General features: G+C 41.7%; 1 protein-coding gene across 1 annotated transcript in view; it reads left to right on the forward strand.

The window, feature by feature from the left end:
* The window catches only part of ATP10B (ATPase phospholipid transporting 10B (putative)), a 673,184-nt gene that overhangs the window by 108,982 nt on the left and 545,223 nt on the right, over positions 1–18,979 (forward strand). The window lies entirely within an intron of this gene.

The following is an 18,979-nucleotide window of genomic DNA, read 5'->3' on the forward strand; positions in this document are numbered from 1 at the left end:
ATTGTATTTTTATTCCATTCAATACCCCTTTTTTTCTCTCCTGTCCTAATTTTACCTGGGAGTTACCTATTCGATATTCCCCAGACAGAAATAATTACACATACTCCTCCCTAAGTTTTCTCGGTTTAAAACAACAATAACATAATGGGAAAATGCTAAGGGATATCATCTAAATTGGGTATGGTTTAAAGATACATAGGTAGGCTGCAGTGCTCCAAGGCAAATGTAATCCACCCTCCCTTAGGGCGTTACAAGGGAAGTAACTGTGTTCATCCCTAGCAGAGTAAGGGCATCCCACACCTAAAATGGCGCTGTCAGTCCAGCGCAGGCGCTGTGAGAGCACTGCACCCTATTTAAAGTAGTAAGGTGCACCAATATGGCCGCTCCAGAGGACGTCGTAGTGACGAAACGCGTAGGGCGTGGCCACGTTGTGTGCACTCGTTTGAGACGAACGGCTGAGTTTCCTCTACACGCATATGCTTTTAATGTCAAATGTGAGTACATTTTAATATTAATAAACGAACGATCTGATTAAGACTGTATTACGCTATGGATATGTCTTTCCTCATATATAATTAACGTTGGATACCATACGGACGGAACAACGAAGCTTCACCCAGTGCACCAGCAACAGCCAGAGAGCGGCACAGTGGCTTACATTGTGAAGGTCCATCCAGCCCCATTGTGGGGCATTAACTCTGGTGAGAGCATTCATATATTATAGCACTGAGTGGCGCACCAGGGATTAAGTTCTCTTATTGAAAACCTACACCATTTGCACGAGTGAACCAATTATTCCCTATTGATTCTATGCACCAATAACAAACAACAATCTGCAGAGGCAGTATTATTAAGCCAAATATTTTATTTTATTTTTGGACTTATATTGGACATAAATGCGTCTTTATGCGATTATTGGCTGAAAATACTTCTGATCCTTAGTTGCTTCTGTATATAGGTTGCGTCATCATACGATTACTGGTTGAATTATTTATGACCCTTAGCTGTCTTGATCGGTAGTTGTTTTTTGCACATTTCTTTGCACATGTTTGCACAGTCTACTTCAAATTAGCACATCGCTGAACATAAGCAACAACTTCAACATTTTTGTACACTTAACTGAAAGTTTACATGTTTTTAGCATTTACCTATAATAGGCTGACACGTATAAGATAATTTAATATCCACTTTGGTTTCAACTTTAATTTTAATTTTAATTTTAATTATGATGGAACACGACAATTAACTCCACATTTGATCACAGAAAATCTTTCAAATAACAAACACCAGGTTTGGATGATAGGTTAATTCATCACTTCACTTAAAGGGTTTAGCGCCACAGCCTTATAATTTACACTTCTTATTTCCCTCCCCTCCTTACTAAGGAAGTGAGGGCTCCAGGCATAGGCAGCTCTAACCCAATATATTCATTTAAATTTTTTTCTCCTTCACTAATATTCCCCTTTTTTACATTTTTATCACAGTGGAGATCTGGTTTTTTCCATAGCGCGACTTTATTTATTTATTTATTAGGATATGAAGTCGCATTTATCTATTGCAAAATTACACTAAAGCGAATTACACCTTGGTGCGTAGAAATTCCAACGTATGTAAAAGGAGGAAGAGAAACAAAAAAAAAAAAAAAACAGAAGGAAGAGAGCGAAGATAAGACAGGGAAAGATGGAGAAGACTATTAGGGTGCTATATAGGTAAGTATCGGATGGACCTCTATTTTGTTCGGACGTACATCAAAGGAACCTATCACTAGTATGTAATATACCGAAGGGGAAGATTACCAAATTACAATAAATAGTCATCAGTAGACTTATTCGGGAAATTTATACAGGGAACTGTTCTATCCAAATTTTCCACAAACGTGTGACCTTTCCCTCCGATCCCCGCCTCCGGGCTAGGAGGATTTCATACACAGAGGTAGTCTGAATGATATGGTATAATTCAGATATGTTTGGCGCTACAGCACTCCTCCATTGCCTTGTTATAAGCGATCTAGCGGCCAAAAGCACATGAATAACCACAGTGCGGAGATCTGGGGGGAAAAGTTCTATGCCCAGATTCAGGAGAGCTAGGCTTGCATTAGGGCGGGTGATCATCCCTGTGACTGAAGAGATCAAGCGAAACACTGAATTCCAGAAACTGTTTAGGTTCTTACAAGACCATAGGATATGTTTACGGTTACCACATCCCCTCCAACATTGCTGTGAGTGATTATGAGAAAATTTACTTAAGCGGTAAGGTGTTAAATACCACCTCAGGACAATTTTTTGGTGTAGCTCCCAGTGGTTAATGCATCTAGTTGCTTTATACAGAGTCCTAAAGGCGGACTGCCACTGCTGAGTGGTATAGATGGTCCCCAGGTCTCTTTCCCACTTCAAATGAGATGATGTTTTAGAGAACATCGTCTTTTGTTGAAAAAGTAAGTAGAATATGGATATTCCCTTCTTTTGGGTCTGTGATGAAGTAAGATATTTCCACGCAATTTCGTGGACATACAGTTTGTGGGACTGAAGAGACCCAAAAAAGTGGGAGATTTGACCATATGGGTATCTGTCATGAGTTTGGAGCCCGTATTGTTTGTTGAGAGCATCAAAGGACTTCAGGGAGTTATTGTGAAATAAGTCAGCAACAGTCTCGATCCCCTTGGCCCTCCATCTTCCAAGGGGCACATTTGGAATAATGTCTGCTAATATTTCTAGGGGTATGGGGATGTCAATTTTATTATCACCTGGTGAAGGGGTATTACAGAGAGCCCTCCATGCCTGCAAAGAGGCCTGCATAGTCAAAGGCAACATCTTAAGTGGAAATGGTTTCCACATGTCTAGCAAGAGCATAGACGACAGTGTTTTAGTAGGGCCCATTTCTCGTTCAATAGATCCCCACGGAGAAGTCTCTGTATCCCGGAGCCACGTTCTAAGTTGGACAAGTATTGATGCTCTGTAATAGTCTAGAAGGACTGGATATCCCACACCCCCTGCATTTCTGTGTTTCGTCAGTTGAGTTTTCGAACATCTAGGTCTTTTGGATTGCCAAACATATCTGGTTAGTATGGTTTCTAATTTTCTTAAGTGTGTGGATGAAAGAGGCAAAGGTAGTGTTCGAAAAACATATAAGATTTGTGGTAGGAGGAGCATCTTAAAAGATGCCAGTCTCCCCGGCCACGTAAGCTCCACTTTAGATAATCGAGTAGTTTCTTTAAGCAAATGGTCGGAAAGCAAGTGGTAATTTATATCAGCCAATTTAGTTGGATCAGCAACCAATTTGAGACCCAAGTAAGTTATGCTGTCCTCATTCCAGGTGTAAGGGAATAATCTTTGTAAAGTAGCTTGAAGGTTCGGAGGGACATTGATCGGAAGGATTAACGATTTGGAAAAATTTATTTTGTAATATGAAATTCGGCTGAAGTTTTGCAAAATGGAGTGAGCGCAGGGTAAAGAGTGTGTGGGAGAGTTCAAAAATAAGATGACATCATCAGCAAATAAATTAATCTTATGGGAAGTGTTATGAAAGGTGAAGCCAATTATATCTGGGTGTGATCTAATTTTTTCCGCAAGGGGTTCGATAAGTAGATTAAAGATGGAAGGTGAGAGTGGACACCCTTGTCTCGTGCCATTTGTAATTTTAAAAGTTCGGGATAGTGTGTTTGAGGTATATACTTGGGCGGAGGGTGACGAGTAGAGGGCTAGAATAGCTGACAATATGGGTCCAGTAAAACCAAATTTTTTAAGGACATGTATCATGTACCCCCAGTGTATCCTGTCGAACGCCTTCTCTGCATCCAGAGAGAGGAGCAGAGAAGGCGTCCGACAGGATTTGGCATGTTGGATTAAGTTGATAACTCTACGAGTTGCGTCCGAGGGTTGTCTGCCAGTTGTAAAGCCTGACTGATCAGGACTGATCAGTGAAGGGAGAATGTCTAAAAGTCTGAGGGCTAGTATTTTGGCATAAAGTTTGACATCTGTATTTAGGAGAGATATAGGGCAGAAATTCGGAGGGGTATCTGGAGTCTTACCAGGCTTAGGGATAGTAACCACGTATGCTTTAAGCATCTCTGGAGGGAAGGAGGCGTTCAAAATTGCTCTGGAAAAAACGTCTTGTAATGTGGGAGATAGGGTTGTCATAAATATCTTGTAGTAGTCATTTGGAAGGCCGTCAGGGCCAGGAGATTTGCCTAAGGGTAATGTGTGAATAGCTGTTTGAATTTCTTTTACTGAGATAGGGGCGTTAAGAGTTGTCAATTGTGAGTGGGAAAGAGTCGGGAGATTAAGGTTTTGTAAAAAGGCCTGAATATCGTCCTCTAAAGGTTGGTCTGAAGTTGGGTCCTCATCTATATTGTAAAGAGAAGAGTAGTACATGGCAAAGGTATCGGCTATACCTCTGGGGTCTGATATTTTGGCACCTTCAGGTGTGTTTCTAATAAAGGGGATTCTAGCGCGGGCTTTGTGTTCTTTCAGTTTGTTAGCAAGTATTTTCCCAGCTCTATTGCCATAAGCATAATGATTAAGTTTTAAGGCTTTGATATATTTGTCATAAGTATCTAGAAGCAGTCCCCTTAGTTCGTAACGGCCAACTTGTCTGCCAGAGCAGCCCCAGGAGTGACCTTATTTTGGACTTCAACGTTTTTAATCTCTTGAAGCAGAGAATCTAACTTAGCAGACCTCTGTTTTTTTAATTTAGAGCTAAGTTGTAACAATATGCCTCTCATATACACCTTGTGGGCACATCACAAGGTCATAGGGTTGGAAACAGAATCTGTGTTAATGCTAAAAAATTCCTGCAGCGTATTTGTCAGAGAGGTCACATAACTGGGTACCCGGAGCAGACTCGAGTTGGCTCTCCACACAAAATCCCCAATAGGGGTATCCTTCTCCGCCACCACAACTGAAACCGGTGCATGATCTGACCAGGAGATATTGTGGATGGCGGAGGAGGATGTTGCTCTTAACAAATTTCTATCAACAATAATCATGTCTATGCGAGAATATGTGTTATGCCTGGCCGAATTAAATGAGAAGTCCTTTTCTCCAGGGTGCTGACATCTCCAGACGTCATACAGTTCTTCGGAGTGAAGAGTGGATTGGATTGTAGGCAAAGGTCTCTTGGATTTGGTTGTGGTGTCAATGGTATAGTCCGAAGTAATGTTGAAATCACCACATATTAGTAGAGCACCTTGTTTCACTTCAGCAATTTTCTTCAGCAGCCTTTTTAAGAATCGTAGCTGATGGGAGTTGGGAGCATAAAGACTGGCTATTGTATAGAGCTTGTTGTTGATTTCTCCTATTACAATGACATAACGTCCCTCTGGGTCAACGACAAGAGATTTGAGGGTAAAGGTTACCGAGTCACTAATAGCAATAGCAACGCCCTTATGTTTATGCGGCTTGAAAAACATGGGGGTATTTCCTATGTTTGAGTCTGTGTTGGTCTTGCAGGGTAAGATGCGATTCCTGTATGCATAAGACGGCGGCCCTCAGCTTACTGGCCTCTTTCCAGAGGGCAGCTTTTTTAGCCGGGTGATTGAGCCCATGGGCATTAAAGGTGACTACTTTTACCATTTGTAAAAATCACAAGGGAAAGATAGAAGTTGACATACCTAAATTCAGTAGAGCATATGGGTTTTATCCAATGTCCAGTAGTAGAAGTGATCTTCAATAGCAAAACAGGATCTCCGAGTAATGTAGCAGGGTCCATCCTGGGGAAGAGAGGGGAAGGGAATGGGGCAAGAAATAAGAAAAACAAGAGGCAGGGGGAAACAAAACCAAAATAAACGCAAAGAGAAGAAAGAAAAGAGATTAGAGTCATAACGTGCTCAGTAAAAAGAGAAGGGCCCTTCACAGGAGCCTGTGGCAGAAGTACTGCGCTGTATGTCATGGGGTGTATAAACACTTAGTGGCTTGCGTGCTTTGAGAGTTGGGTATACATGTCTCCAGTAGGATTGTGCAGGGGAGAGTTCAGGTATTTCTCTTGGAGGAGGCAGCTTTATGTTTCCTAGAGACAACCTGCCAGGTGTTGTTGACATCCATTGGAGGCGGTGGAGATGCACGTGTCGCAGACTGATCTGGGAGGATGTCCCAAGTGCGGAGTAGTGCTAAACCCTCTTCCAACGAGTTTACTACAGTTACCTGCTCATCTTTGGTTATGTGCAATTTAGCTGGATAGCCCCAGCGGTAGATGATGGCGTGGTTACGCAGGGCTTTGGTAACAGATAACAAGGCTTTGCGTTTCTGCATAGTATACTGGGACAAATCTGCAAAAAGTTGGATGTTTGCATAGCGTTCAGGCGGTTGCTTGTTTTTGCGGTAGGCAGACATAAAACTTTCTTTGGCGTGATAAAAGTGCACCCGCATGAGAACATCTCTAGGGATGTTGTCTGGTAGATGTGATGGCTTGGGAATGCGGTGTATTCTATCGATCACCAAGTCTGATTCAGTTACGTCTGGTAGAAAGGATTTCATCATATCTTGAGTATATTGCAGCAATTGCCCTGAAGTGATTGCTTCAGGGACCCCCCTAATTTTGAGGTTGTTGCGGCGGGATCTGTCCTCGAGGTCTGCGACCTTTGACCTGAGCCAAGTCACCTCGTCAGCCTGCTCATTATGGGCATCTACTAGGGAGTTGTATGAGGTTGCATATTCCCCCATTTTCTCCTCCACGTGTGTCACTCTCTCGCCTAGTTCCCCCATGTCGGACCTGAAACTCCGCATACAGTCCATCAGGTCTGCGTGGAGGGAGCTACGAAGGGATACTAGCATATCCTTCAGCGTGGTGTCGGACACCGGCTGGTTGGTAGTGGGAAAGGATTGGAGCGTTTCAGCCAGCTCCCTGGTGTCATCTAGACCATCATGGTCCCCGCTCACCTTGTCGTCGGTTGGGTCCGTCGTCAGCCTGGGCCGGGCTTCGGGACAGCGGGGTGGAGATCTCCGGAGGCTCGCGGCGAGCAGACGTATGGGAGCCCAGGCTGGGCGTTGATGCCGTGGATCCGCTGGATGTGGGTGACGAGGCGCCGCCGGCGCCATCTTTGAGTAGGACGCGATCCTTCTGCGGGAAAAAGTGCTGGAGTTTCTGCAGTTGCGAGGTTCCCTTTCTCTTCTTGGCCATGGCGAAGGAGTGAGGGATGTCTCCCGGGCAGATGGTGCAAAGTTGTGCTGGAATGCTCCCCTTAAAACGATGTTTTCCCCAACTCTAGCGCGGAGCTAACTGCCTACACGTCCATGCAGTAGCTCGGTAGCCACGCCCCCCATCTATTTTGATTTTCATTACTGTTTTTTATTTATTTATATTTTTATATTTAGTTGTATTTTCATTTTCAATTATTTCTTCTTTATTTCATTCATTTTTATTCATTTCCATTCACCTTTTAATTTTTAATTTTATTATTATTTTAATTGTATTTTATTTTCACCCCTATATTTCTATTAACATTTATTCTTCATTTTTTATTTATTTTCATCATTTTTCTTCTCATTTCTCCTATAGACTTATTATTTTTCATTTTTACATTTATTTTTATTTCCAATTTTTGTCTATCCAGTTGGACATGTGGGGCAGTGACATTGCCCGGCACGCAGGAGACTTGCTTTGTCCTTATTTCCTTCTGGAGATCCCGTGGTTCTATGCCCTGTTGAGCGCAGTTACTATACTGCGCTCCTTCCTGTTTGCACTCCAGGCTGGAGTGTAGATGGGCTGGTATTCCACCTGCCGGTGGCGTAGTGACACGGGGCGCGGCCCCACCCACTTGCGTGGAGCCCCTGCCGGGGATCTCCCAGACGGACTGATTGCAGCCAATGGCACAACAGTCCGTCTCATCGGTTACAGCTGGCTGCCCATGGCGCCTATCCTCAGCTGTCCCTTAATAGCGTTAGCAACTATTTAAAGCCTGCTCCCACAGCGTGACGTACACTGTGAGGTGCATGCTGTTTGGATACTCTCCACACATTAGTATCTAGGTGAGCATTACCCCTGTACTTTGTTACTGCTAAGCATTTGATGTATGCAATCATATTGGATCTTTATTACATTTCCTTATATACTGAACCGAGTTCCTAATCGGTCAGTGAAGATCTTGCAGTGTGCAGTGGCCCCAATTACAACTGTCTGCACTGTGTCACCTCTTTTATCCATCAGCCACATACGCTTACATCTTACCCGCAGTGTGGCAGATTTCAGGTCTGCATCACAACATTTACCCGCTTTTGTTGAGCATAGTGGAGGGCTATGGCATGTGAGTACTCAATTTGTGGCTATATATTGTGGTAATTTTGCTGAGCTGCACACCCTTACTCTCCCAGTGTAACTGTACTAACATCAATATGTTTATATTGTAGAACATGTATAGATGAGATGACTGTAATGCCCGTGAAAAAGGACGGATAGTCTGAAACATGTCGGCATCATTCTCAATAAAATACGTGTTTTAGGCCCCTTTTTGTGAGCTGATATATTGTTACATATGCTGATATACTGATTATTTGATTTTACTCTGTATCTTTATACACATACATATTTTGTGAACTTTTTTGAATAAAAATGGTATATATTTTAAATACTCACTGGTCCTTCTAATAAACATCCTGAGGGGTATGTGGTGTGCTTGTTGCACTAGGCCTATTTTTTTCTATTGGCTGACAGCTGATCACATGGTAAGGGGTCGGGATCGACCCCTTACTCCGAACTGTGATCCAGCGAGTCTATTAGACTCGCTGATCACAGAGCCAATAGACGTCATCCCGGCAATGCAGGTCTGCGCTGTAGCCATCATTCGGCTATAGCGCGGATCCCTAGTGGTTAACAAGGCAGGCCAGTGCCCCCCATATATAGTATCATGTTCCCATCTTGCCTTTAATAAATCTGCAAGGCCGGGCACAAAATTTTGCGCTCATTGCCACACCTTTAACTAGTAAATAAAATTGACTGTCAAACCAAAAATAGTTATGTGACATGACATATCAAAATCAATGAGGTATAAGATAAATTATTTCTGCATGTGAGTAATATCACTACCTGACTGTAAATAAATCTCAAACGCTTCTAAACCATTATTGTGTGAAATGTCTGTATAAAGAGAAGTTACATCAGCTGTAACCAAGTAGGCCCCTGTGGGGATATCTAATGTCTCAGGATCATTGATTACTTGTTTGATATAATATAGGATTTGGTGTTAACAACCAAAGGCTGTAAAAAGTCTACATATTCCCCTATTCTAGAAACCAAACACTTAATGCCACTAATGACCAGCCTTCCTGAGGGGTTAGATGCCTTTTTGTGCACAACAATAATATATAATTGGTATTCCAGGGGAATTTAGAATTGGGTATTTTTCTTTCATTCATGCTTATTCATTGAGGTTGGATTTTTGGCCAGAGGTCCGTATGTATTGGAATCGCCTAGAATATTCTTATAGTCAGGTGTATCCTTGAAGGTAATTTCTCCTTAACCTTACTGATCCCTGAGAACAGGCGAGGAGCCACAGGAAAGGAGCCACATTGAAGTTTAAATATCCTCCTTGGCAATCATGGATTTATATATTTATTTCCTGCATGTGAAGTTAAATTACTAAGCCTGCAACTAATATTACGTTGCACATTCACAATATTTACTGGTCACAAGAGTGATTGCACTGACAGTTCACATTTTTTTTTTACTTTTTTATATAGCATGCAGAGCCTGCATAGTCACTTTCAGGGGATCTATAACTGTTGCGTACACCTGTTCATTGAGATGAATTAGAAAATGCGGGTTTATGCAGTTTTGAGCTGGAGGTTGCGTAAAGCATGCGTGCAGTTAATATCAATATGCCCATAACACATGTTCCTGGAATAGACTTAAAGAATATTGAATACTGCAGCAATAACCAGCTGGAGATTAGAGACTTCAAAGATCAATGTACAGTACATATTTGCCAGCACACAATGGATCTTTGAATAATGTCCAAAATGTTATTCAAAGCAATTGCAGAAAACGTTTTTAAAGTTTTAGAGCCGCGCAGGACCCCTTCGATCACATGCCTAAGACAAAGGGGTCCTGTGTGGCCCGAAACATTGCACTCTTTAACTCTGTGATCCCTTTGAATAAAGCTTTTGGACATTATTCGCAGATCCATGGTGTGCTGGCAAATATACTGAAAGCATTCGCGTAGGACTTATGCTTTGCATGTTGGTTGAACTAGGTGGACTTGTGTCTTTTTTCAACCTGACTATGTAACTATATACAGTATGTACTGTAGATGGTCTGTGTTCGGAGCATTTATCCATGTGTGGGATTTATGCAACCCCTGGCACATAACCACATACAGCCACTTCTTCTAACTCATTTCAATGAAGTGGCTGTAAATGGCAGCTTGGGTCCCAGGAGAGTGATTATACGCAGGCTCTGCACACTGTAGAGTTCCTGTATGAAGGCTAATGCATGACTGTGCTTATAACATCATGTTTAGTAATATGCTGCTCATTTTGGACAGCTATAGGAATTTAGATTCGTTTTCAGTTATGTTTTTGAAGCACACATGAAATAAAAATTGGTTTAATTGGGGGGGGGGGGGGGGGGTAAAATAATCAGTAAATAGTGCATGCTTAATGAGCTTGCATAAAAAGTAAATTAAGCTCATGTATTACTGAAACCTGTAGCTCAGTGAAACTGAGCGGTTTACTTATTAGAAAGAGCAAAGCAAATGGACATAACATGGGCAGCATCCCAATAGTAATTAAGACCATATGGTAACAGAAGTAGGTTGCTTTGCAATGCCCTTTAAATGGCAGTGCACTTGTAAAGCATGATAATGTGAATTGACAGGTGAGATCTTATCCATTCTCATAAGCAGAAGGTTGGTGCTGCAGTTCTTTTGATTCTTTAACCCAATAAGGAGAGGGACAGCTATACCTGTAGCACGCAGATGAGTTTCACAGTATCCCAATTGATTCAACTTCAATAATTAAATCCATGTACAAGCAGAGAAGAACTTAAAACAAACTTGTGGGAGGCCAAAAACTAGCAATTAGGCAGTATAATCTGACAGCAGCATTCAAAACACATAGCTTTTTCTCCCTTTCTGTCCCTCCATCACTGTCTGCAGTACCCCTACTTCTCCTCCCCTTCTTGTGGGTGGAAAATAAGCTTTTTCTAAAAGTCCATCAAACAATGTGAGGCCCTCTACATGAGTAGCCTATTGGCAGATCCCAGAACTGTCACATGGGGTCATGTGTATCTTAATGCAAATATTGATCTTCAGAAAGTAGCACACAGACGAACGGGTTCTCACGATTTTAGTCCGTCAGAATTGAGTCTGTTTGATAGATTTGAAACATTTTCTATTTCTAGGTCCGTCAGATTTTTTTATTTTTATTTTTAAATGATCGAACTAACCCACACATGATCAGATTGTCCGACGGACTAATCTCTTCAGACCTAGTCTACCGGAAATTCCAGTCGTGTGTATGTGGTATAACAGTTCTTTTGAAATAGGCAATATATAGCAATACATTTAGAGAAAGTTGCAACTTTTGCATACAGTGCTACAGTAAGAATAGTTATAAGCCCAGAAAAGAAAATCTCTGTTCATGCCCAAAGTGACCATTGCACCTTTATTAAGTAGTAAACCTTTTTGTTTTAAAAAAATATAGTAGGGCAGGTTGATGCTGTACTGTATGAGTGAGAAGGATTTTAAAATATTATGCAAGTGTCCTGTTTGTAGTATTTAATCAGAGCTGCGATTGCTGATCTTTTTTCTTAAGAGATCAATGAGCGGGGATACGTGGACAGTGCAGATAGGTTAACGCCTCGTACACACGCTTAAATTTTCTGATGATCGAACGTCCAATTTTTAGGGCATGCTAGTCTAATGTCGAAAGGGAAGAGGTTACTATCAATATGAAAATTTTCGTACGACAGAATGCAACGTCAGAAGTGACGTAATGTGTTGAATAGTTTTGTATGTATTCTTTTGGTTCGAGCATGCATAGTCTTGCTCTTATGATTTTTTCGTATGAAAAATGTAATAATGAATTGAACATCCTTTGTTGGATGTGAACTTGGACAGCGTTCACATCCAACAAAGATTTTATAGTCTGCACATCCAGCTTTTGTCTGCCAAAAAAGTGAAATCAGTTGTCGAAAGCACCGTACTAATGATCCAAAATTCGAGAGACAGTTCTTCATATGAATTTTCCCATCTGATTTTCGTATCGTGTGTACGGGCCTTAAGGCTGAGTTCACACTAGTGCCAGATGTTGCTCGCAGCAGGGGTCTGGTGTATCCCTATTCTCCATCTCAGGACGAATCGAGCCAAACTTTTGCATGAATTGGACCCTGAAACAGAGCCAAAGGTCTCCTGTGCAAGCCACTCTGCAACCTCCCCGGAGATATGTGAACAGACTCCATAGAGAGCCGGTCAAAATCTCCTGTCAGGTGAATTAGATGTGGTGAAATCCGCATCCAATTTGCACTAGTGTGAACCCAGCCTAAGAAAAAGCAGATGTACGTATTTACCTGGTTGTTCCAGGTCAGTGATTGATGGTACTGAAACAAAATTGTCTGCATTACTGTCGTGCAATTGTAATTTTCTTGTGAATGGTATCCTTTAACGTGTAATTTAGTTTATTTTGCAAAACCAGTAGCAGCATAAAGTGATACTAAAGTCTTGGTTATTTTTTTTTTGTTATAAGTCTGTAGTGCTTGGCACAGAAGGCTTTACCCTCTCCACAGCTACAGAGATTGTAAGTATCCCTCTGGGGACGTTTTGCAGTGCACAAAACAGATAACAAGAGTAGTGCAAATTGTCAAATAGCCTTGCTATAGCTCAGGCTTGCTGCCTGAGGAGGAGGGGTTAGACAAGAAACCCCCCTTCTGAGAAATTGGAACAGGAGGACATGTCTTTAGCAGTAACATTTTATCCAACTTGTACAGTAGATGCCATTTGTACCCTGCTCAATCCAAGATTTTAAGTATGGAGTCCCTAAAACTGCCCAAACCTGTAAGATCTTCCCAGTCCACTTGCTTTTAGAGTCTGTTTTGTACAGTGATTGGTCTCACACTGAGAAGCTATTTGCTCCTCCAAAACATTTGCTCAGCAATATTCTATTGAGGAGTACTTCCCACAAAACTACTGACATCCCCCCATTATGGTCCCTGCCATCTCTTGCCTTAACATGAGGCTAACAATTCCTGAAGAGGGTAATGCCATGTTCAAGGGCTGTGGACACAGTTATGCCTCCATGGTCGTCTGGCAGACTCTTGCTACCATCACTGATGTACATAATCTGAGACCATAGTCCCATCTTAACTGATCTTAGTTCACCGCTCACCTGGGGCTTTTACATGTGGCATTACACGACTGTGTGAATAACTTGGAGAATTCACTTATCTCCAGGAGAATTCACAAATCTCCAGGATAAGCCTTTTCTATATTCCTATGTGAAGGATTCTTTAGGGTTTACTAAAGGAAAATTAGCTGTGAATGTGGTGAAATTAAACTTTGCAAAGAATACCTAATCACGTGCAAAATAAAAAAATAAAAAACTTTTTTTTTTGCATGTGATTTGATGAGGGAAGTCAATAAAGCATCATCTCATTCATATGCTGTGGGAAAAATGCAGATGCAATGTTTAATTTACCTTTCAAAATGAACAACCAATTTGCTTTTAGTAAACTAACCTCTTTTACTTAAATGCTGGCCAGAGGAACTCCCATGCAAGAAATACCTCGAGCAGCTGTCCTTTGAGGAAGAAAGTATCTTTGGTCTCTCCTTGTATAAGTACATCAAGGAGATCATAGGGAAGTATTCTCCTTCCCTAGAAAAAAATGCACTTCCGTAGGTAAACTACCTACTGTAGCCCTAATGCTAGAAAAAGTTAATTTTATCCCTCTTAGGCTTGCAGCTCCAAGTTCAAGTCTGAAACACACTTTTGTCAGAAGACCTGCTTCTCCAAGTCAACCAGGGGTCCAAATCATCTTCTCAGTAACAGGGCACCACCAGTGTTAGAGCGTGGGCATATCTGTCAGCTTTTTTAGTCTTTTGGGCTCAGAATTTTCTGGTGTATGGATCCAGTGTGTCACTTCTAGGAGCTACAAATTGGGGGTTTGGACTCTGCCTTCTCCTGCTTCATACTTTCAAATTTTAACTCTCCCTGCAAAGTTGGATGGAACTTCTTGCTGCTATTTTGCAGCTCCTCTCGCACAGGGTCATTGCCCCAGTTATACATGAAAAAGTTTCCACTTGAACCAAGCCAAATGGAGGAGTGTGATTCTGAATTTGAAAATTCTCAACCTATTCCTGCAGATTCAAATGTTCCTTATGGAATTGAGCAGGTAAGTCACTGTCTTCCTCCTTCCAGAACATGTTCTGGCCTCAATTGACATCTCAGGATGCTTACTTCAACACTGTTTAGCTGTGGCCAATCAACATTAGCAGCTTGTCACCCTTCCTTGTGAGCTGCTAACAGCCCCTAGGTTTTCACCAAAGTGCTTACCCCCAGTCTTGGCTCTGCTCTGTTCTCATGAAATTTACATTGTGGATGACCTAGATGATCTCTTTTCAAAAAATCCATCATCCCTATACCTGTAAGCCAATGTCCAGGGGACAGTGCAGACTCTGCAGAGATGGGGTTGGATACTCATCCTTTGGAAGTTGTCACTGAATCAGACTCATGAATTGAAGTACCTGGGCCTGACATTAGTTGTGACCCTAGCCAGGATCTTCCTTCCCCAGGACAAACTTGAATCTCACTACTCTTGTGCCCAGGCCCTTCAATCTTAAGGCTGACCATCAATTTGTGCCTGCAGTCGGGTATTTGGGCCTTATCTTAGCCTCCCTCAGTACAGTGCTATCTACCCAATTTACCTTCAGACTGTTGCAAAACAGCATTCCAAGGTGCGAGACAAGCTGACTTGGTCCTTGGAGCACCCCATGCATCTGGCTTGCAAGGCCAGACTCTCCCTGGTGTGGTGGATCTCCAACCCAGTGGTGGAGTCAGGCAGACCCTTCTCCCCAGACATGTGGAAAGTTCTCAGGACAGATGCCAGTCTATTGAGGAGGAGTCCTGAATTCCCTCTTGGGATTTGTATGCCCAATCAACATCCTGGAACTGGGTAATTTGGTTTTCCCTTCAGTGCTAGACCTCCTAATTGCAAGGTCACTTGACAAGAATCCAGTTGGGCAACGCCAAGGCTGTATCCAACATCAGCCATCAAGGAGGCACTAGAAGTAACACATCTTAAACGGAAGCAAACTTAATCTCTATTGGCCACAGATGCACATTAAATCCAGGGGAACAGGCTCTCTATCCAGAGGTGTTCCAAGCCCATTGCTGCAGGTGGGTGAAGGCAGAAGCAATCTTCTAGCGTTCTGATTCAACAAAAAACTGGACAGATTTGTCGCTAGGTCCAGTGCCCCTCAGACCCTTGGATTCGGTCATCTGTACCCTCATGAAGGTTAGGAGGTCATCTTGCAAATTCTAGAATCACTGCATGGTGCAAGGTAGGGAATTTCAACCTAGAAAATAATCCAAAGAACACATGTTGTCTTTCTCCAGTGTGGTCTAAATTAGCTGGAAAAAATCCTGCACAAATACATCAACTTTAATGCCTTGAAGAGTTTGCATGGCCAAAGGTACTTCAAGAAGCCAATATATCAAAAAATGGCCAGCACAGTTAGACCTCAAATATTTACTGAGCTCTTAGTTGTAATGACAACCTAACTTTACAAAATGGCCAACATGCTAGGAGTCAAAAAGCTCAAATATTTACTAAATTATTGTTGTTGTAATGGCAACACATGTTTTATTTAGTTAAAGCTATGTTGTCATTATAGCTAGGGCCCTATTTAAATCTGTGGTTCTTGACTCCTGGTGTGTCGACCATTTGTTGTGTTTTGATCTAGATCAACATTTTAACTTGAGTATCATCAAAGGGCAAATTACTGCCTTGGTCTTTTCTGTTTTAGAGACCATTGGCCCTTCATTCCTTGGTTAAGGCATATGTTTAGAGTGTTGCACACATCTCTCCCCTCATATGTTTTCCAGTGACTCGGTGGAACCTTAACTTGGTTCTTTTGACTGTCCAGAAGCCAATGTTTGAACTTATAGAGAGATTCCCTTATATGACCTTACTACCAAAGTGGCCTTTCCATTGCTATCATTTCTGTATGTAGGGTCTCTGAGCATTTCCTAGTGTTACACAAGGACAATGTTGTTCTGAGGCCTAATGCCTCTTTTTTCAGGACAATTTCCTGTTCTAATCGGACACAACCCAATGAAATTATTCTCCACTGTCTTGACATGGTACAGACTGTGAGAGTCTACATCTTGGCTATAGCTTCTTTAAGGCAATTGGATTCAGTCTTTGTGCTTTCCAAGGATTCCCGCAGGGGAATCTCTCCTTCCCACTCCGTTGCTAGTTGGATTAGACAAGTCATCATTCGATTCTATGGTCCAAAGGATAGGGTCCCTCCCTTCGCTAGTAAGGCACACTATACCAGATCCCCTGGTACTAAATTAGCTTTTCAGCATCAGGCATCTGTTTCTCAGGTTTGCAAAGCTGCTACCTGGCCTACTGTTTAGTCTAAGTTTAACCAGATGAGTCTCTTCTGATGTCTGATTCGGGAGCAAGGTTTTGCAAGCTTGCATGTTGGTGTTTGTTCGTTTTTGTGTTATACACCCCCCTCCCCCCTTTCCAGTTGGACTGCTTTTGGACAAGTATCCCATGGACTAATGTCTATGTCCTGTACCATATGACTAAGAAAATAGGATTTTGACTTACAGTAAAATCAGTTTCTTGCATACAGTCCAAGACAGTGGTTACTCTTCATGATCTCCCCAATGCTTGCTAAAAACTGAGGTTAGGTAGTAGGAGGGGATATATAGGGGATGCCCTTTTTAAAGACTAACTCTGGGGAGAAAAAGAGAGAAATAACCTTGCCGTGAAGCTCCCTTACAATAGAAGGGATGAATACGTCCTAAGTCTACAGGTTCACAGAAGAGGCTGTGTTACTTGCCTCACTCCACAAGTGACCCTGACCTGCCTTAATATCTCCAAACTTTCCTCTCTTCCCTCTCTCACCCTCTCTCCTTTTACTCATGTCCTCCCACTGCCACACATACCTTTTTCCCCTCCTGTTTTATTTTTTCAAACCCTGTTTGCTTTCCCCTCCTCCTCCATTTCTTTTCTCCCTCACACTCTCTCCTCCCTATCTCTCGATCCCTCTCCCCTTCCTCTTGCTCTTTTGCCCCTTTTGCATAGAGGTTTTGATAGGGTTTATTGTGCTGCTGGGAGATATTGCTTGCCCTGACACTTGCTGGGGGTTATTGCTGAGGATTATTGTTGAGCCTTGCTGGGAGTTGTTTTTTGGGGGGGTTATCATTGCTGTCCCTGGCACTTGCTGGCCCTGACTCAAACTGGGGGTTATTATTGCTGCCACTGACGTGATCAATTATTTTACTCCCACAATCTCTTCAGGATACCCCCAGACTCAATTTTATCAAAATCATAGTGATGCAAAGGGGAAAAAGCCATACAACATGAAGTAACACCCACTTGTTGGCCACGGCCTGTGTTCCTATTACACTGTAAATGGTTTCTATACAATATTGCATGGTAATTTTCTGACTAAGTATTACTTACAATGTTGTATCTTCTTGTATTGATGTTATTATAACATGAGATTAAGGGTCTGGGACTTGGCTCCCCTACTTTTACCCCCAGCACAGCACCTCTTAAAAAAAATGTTTAGAATTGCCCTTAAAAACGCATTGCAGTGCATCGCAAATTTAAAATGCATACCAGAATTTGTGGATTATGCTAGTGCATGCACTATGCCGTCAATGAACAAACCCTTAATGGAGTCAGTAGGGTCATATTATCGCTGTCTGGCTTGTATACATGATTAAATTCATTAAGTAATCAGTTTTCTCACAAAAACTATACAATTTTTTTTACCACTAACTCACTTTTATATAGACCATTCAAGTACATTTCAGTAGAAACTTTACATTTTGTGCAAAGATGTTTTGTGTTTTTTTTTTTTTTTTTATGTCTTCATTTTGTCATGCAAAGATTTTGTTCCCAAACTACAAAGCAGCCTGGATCTTCTCTGTTTTAATATTTGCATAACTCTGTTATAAAACCTGCAGGCTCTGAATGGAAATATCATTTTAAGTTGTCGTTCAGTGAAATCTGGCTAGTAACAATGGGTGGCACAAAAAAGGGGGAATCTATTTCTTTCTTGTTTTGCTCAGACTGTCAGATGTACTTTTTTGTCTTGGATAAATGATTTTCTTTAAAATATGTAAAAATCTGCTAGCTAACCAAGGTAAAAAAAGCAGAGGTCTGATGAACGCAGCTTGACATTTGCTTGGTAATCTTAATTTGTACTCAGACATATGCCCACAATATGAGACATCTTGCTTATTTGGCAGCCTTGTCACAAATGAACGCTAGACTGACACTGTACTTCTGCTGTTCTATCTAAATCCTGACCCACAACACAATAAAATGAGCCCTTGTAGCATTTTCAACCTATCTACCAAGCGACAACGGAAATCATTTTCTGCCCACCCAAACAAAATGGATGAAGCATTACTTGGTGACATGTATTGAATGTGACATTATTAACATGGACTGATAGCTTTATGGGCATAATTAGCTTGTTGTGTTTCAATGACCTCATACGCTACACTGAGGGGATAGTGCGGGAAGCTGGCAGCAGAGTTTCCTTTTGAAGTCTGACTTTGAGGATCATTTCCAGCTTTCTACAAGGCAAGTATCATCAATCCTGGGCCCCAAACATATCTGCTTATGTATATGGCTACCTGTATTCCGTGTCATTTATATAAGAAATTATCACAGGCATTGATTGACCGCACAGTCATAAAGCAAACTTGAGCCCCATATATACACCTACATTTTTATTATCCAAAAAACCCTATTTATAGAACTTGTTCACTTAGCAAAGTTATTTTTTGAAAACAAAAATCTTACT

The sequence above is a fragment of the Lithobates pipiens genome, unplaced genomic scaffold, assembly GCF_037356315.1.
Source record: "Lithobates pipiens isolate NorthernLeopardFrog02 unplaced genomic scaffold, aLitPip1_a1.2 Scaffold_8, whole genome shotgun sequence".
In the NCBI taxonomy this organism is placed as follows: domain Eukaryota; kingdom Metazoa; phylum Chordata; class Amphibia; order Anura; family Ranidae; genus Lithobates; species Lithobates pipiens.